Raw genomic sequence first — 3,381 nt, 5'->3', positions numbered from 1 at the left:
ATTTAGTGTTTGAAACTTCCAACGTTTCCGTAGCTGCATAGTATGAAGAATTCTGATGTCTTGCTGAAGAAATTCGCTGTAGCAAAGTGGAAAAGTATTAATTTTAATTGTGGTTTGTCCAGTAAATAAACCCTTTAAGCTGGTTCTCTCTGCAGAGATCTTAGTTAACATCTTGTCACTCAGTATGAGAAATTGCAAATAACTCACATGCTGTGAATGTATTTGGTATTGCCTTTTCTTTGGTGATGTGTGTGTTAGGGGGGTGGGTGTTCCCAGCAGAGGAACAAGGAGGAGTGAGTTTAGGAGGTTCAATTTTCATCTTTATCTTAACATCTGCTTTGGTACCATCTGCACTTTAGGGAGCATATCCAGCACTGTCCTTGCTCCATGTGCCTTGTGGTGGTGTTCTGTGTACTTTTCATGGGGGGGTGGTGTTATTTATACGGTGATTTATGATGTTGCCAGACATCCATTCTGAAGTTTCATTTAAAAATTTGTTTGTGGGCAGAATTTGGGTCATAGACAAAACCTTAGCAGTGACCCATCGAAGATGGAGGTGAGGGGGAATGTTATTACTTCTATGATTGTTTTCTCTTTGAATTTCTTGTTTTTAATTTGATGTGGGTCTTTTAGAAACAAACTGAATGCATGTTAGTGCAAAGAACTCTTACAGAGGTGAACTGAAGACTTGGGGCTTGGTTTAAACCTCGATCTGCACTGTCCAGCCTTCTCCAACGGGCTGGTGGGTTTCTGTATTGCTCTCTGCAAAGGAAACAGAGGAGGAAAGGTATCTCAGTGTGCCTGTATATCTATGGATATCTGTAGAGCTCTGCAGGTTGTTTATGGATAATTGACTGATATGGCACAAGCTTATGCCCTGGTCAGTTTTGGCTTACTGAGAGTTCAGTTTGATGAGGTTTTAGAAGCTTATCCTGATGTATTTGTGGGGTAAATAGATTGAGACAGGTACCAAACCCCCTCTGGTTCACTTAACAGACACTTGGCTTTGGCACGTGTTATATTAACACTTGCATTGATTGTGCCATCGTTATTCTAGAGATTTGAAAATGCAAGGTTTTCTTTTTCACGGGGCAAACCACATAGAACATACTTGTTCACAACTTCAGTCAGTTCTGAAGACATGGAATGGAATTGCTTGATTTTAATGACCCCGGAGTCAATTTAAAAATGTGATTATCCTGTGCTTCAGACAGATTCTGTTGTTAAAGCAACATCCCTTGGTAATTCCAAGCTTTCCCTGCAGTTGGGTGGCCATGTTGTGGCCGTGGTGACAGTCAGGGCCAGGCCTTGCCCTGACAGCAGGCATAGCACAAGCTCACCCTGCAGTGCAGTGCGGAGGAGCAGCACAAATCTGGGCTTCTTGCAGTCAGATGGTTTTGAAATACAGTCCATTAGTTTATTGTCCATATGGAACCGGCACTCTGGAAATGCAGAAGCAAAGAAACGAGTGGCAGCTGAGAAATTCCACTGACCCAGTTAAGTGTAATTACAAGGTTAGAACTGGGGCCAGAAGGGTTGAGCTCTGCCTGTAACGTCTCAGTGCTCAGCCCCGTCTGAACGGCATTACCTCATCTCACATCCATCCGGGAGCAGAGCTCCAAATCCCACAAGAACAGAGCCAAGTTATCCAAGGTCATCGTACGAACAGAATGTGGGGAATTCTCTTCCTGATCTCAGTTACCAGGCCATGCTGACTAGCCTGGGATGCAGCCTCACATCTGTGAGGGTCACTTTGGTTTGGGTGAAATCCGTTTGTCAGATGGTTCCTTGGCACTGCCTTTCCCACGTGTTCCATGTGTCAGGTGGGAGGGAGGGACAGGAGTGTCAGCAAGAAGGGAAGGATAAATATGCTGCAGTGCCTTGTAGAATACTGGCTTTCTGTGAGCACATGGCATCAGTTGGAACAAATGACATGCTGCTTCCAGTGATGTCATCCACAGAGTCTCAATTGCTGGTAATGCTTCTAGCCCCAAGAAATGCCTTTTCTCTTGAGTTCTTCTCAGGAAAGGGATCAGCTTTTACATTGCATGCAGCAGACTCAATCTCTATTTATTCGGTCATTTTGAAATTTTTGTGATAAAAAAACAGGTAGAAAAAAACCCCCAAGACATTGTATAGAAGTATTAGTAATTCAGAAGTATTTGAAGGTTTGGATTTTTCTTGGAGTGAGCCCCAGCAGTGTTTTTTTGTTTTTTTCATGTGCAAGTTTTTATAATGCTGTAAATAGTGACAGGGATAATGGGCTAAGTTACAGTCGAAAAATTCAAACTGGGACTGTTGTTTGGGTTTTTTAAAATCCATATTAATTTTTGTATATATAGACGTAAATATTAAGGCCACGAAATGAGGCAGAGAAATAATGTATTGAGTAAAATACGAGTGTGCAAACACAGATTTTTAGTATAGGTAACAGGTGACAACATGAGTAGAAAAATAAACCATGGAGTTTTAGAGTGCTAGCTAAAACATTTGCTTGATCTTTCTTCGATATTTTTTAGATCTTGAAATAATGCTCGTTGCCATTAACAAAACGTCATAGTTGTGAGATCAGGGTTTGGAAGAGTCTTTGTTTCATTTCAGACTTTTCTGAAAATGGTATTACATTCTGTTGTTTATTTTGTTTCCCCAGTCTCTGGCACAAGGGCTGTGTCATTTGAATGAGTTTGTCCAGCAAAGGCTTTGATTGTCACGGTGTGGATTAACAGTGGCAATTTCTTGCTCTGTGCAGTGGAGAAGTGTTGCTGAATTTCACTGATTATTTAGATGGAAATTAAAAAATAAGATTTCCTATGAAGAGTGCTGATAACACTCCAAGGACCTTTTTCCCAGAAGCTACCACAACTCTTTGGTTATTTAATATTAATAAGTAGAGTTGGGTGAGTTTTTTCTCAAATTGCACCCTGTAATTTTTAAGGGCTCAGTCAATGATCTTATTGATTTTTTTTTTAAATTTTTTTTAATATAACACTCTGGTAGATTTTTCTAAAACTTGCTGTTATTTTATAAATGTAACTGTGGAAATATTGAAAGCATTGTGAAAAGTTTTAACTACACTTCTCATGTCACTTATATATCTACTGAACATTCTCAGTAGCTTCTTCTTTCCTTGAGTGAGCTTAAATTACATTTTCATTATTTTTATCAAAATAAAATGAAGAAATAAAGTCATTTATTTCTTTGTGTTTATCTCGAAGGTAATCAATGATAAAAATACATAAGCAATACAAAAACTGCTTTTAATTCTGCAGGTGTTGTGAAGTGTATTTCTGAAATTGCTCTAGTAGATGTTGCTTTTTGGATTACTCTCTGTAGGTGTGGATTATGTGGCATTTGTCTCAAACGTTCTGCTTGCAGAGTGCA

General features: G+C 39.5%; 1 long non-coding RNA gene across 1 annotated transcript; it reads right to left on the bottom strand.

Annotated features, from left to right (window-relative positions):
- Positions 1-593: 593 nt before the first annotated feature.
- On the bottom strand, positions 594-1,856 carry LOC113999285. Its single transcript, XR_005565544.1, has 3 exons — positions 1,589-1,856; positions 1,341-1,442; positions 594-762 (listed from the first exon to the last, which is right to left on the bottom strand). It is a non-coding gene; the product is annotated as an uncharacterized LOC113999285 (long non-coding RNA).
- Positions 1,857-3,381: the final 1,525 nt, after the last annotated feature.

Source organism: Pipra filicauda, unplaced genomic scaffold (genome assembly GCF_003945595.2).
Source record: "Pipra filicauda isolate LSUMZ 115617 unplaced genomic scaffold, ASM394559v2 scaffold493_size893225_pilon, whole genome shotgun sequence".
Lineage (NCBI taxonomy): Eukaryota > Metazoa > Chordata > Aves > Passeriformes > Pipridae > Pipra > Pipra filicauda.
This window is presented reverse-complemented; position numbering and strand designations above follow the sequence as displayed.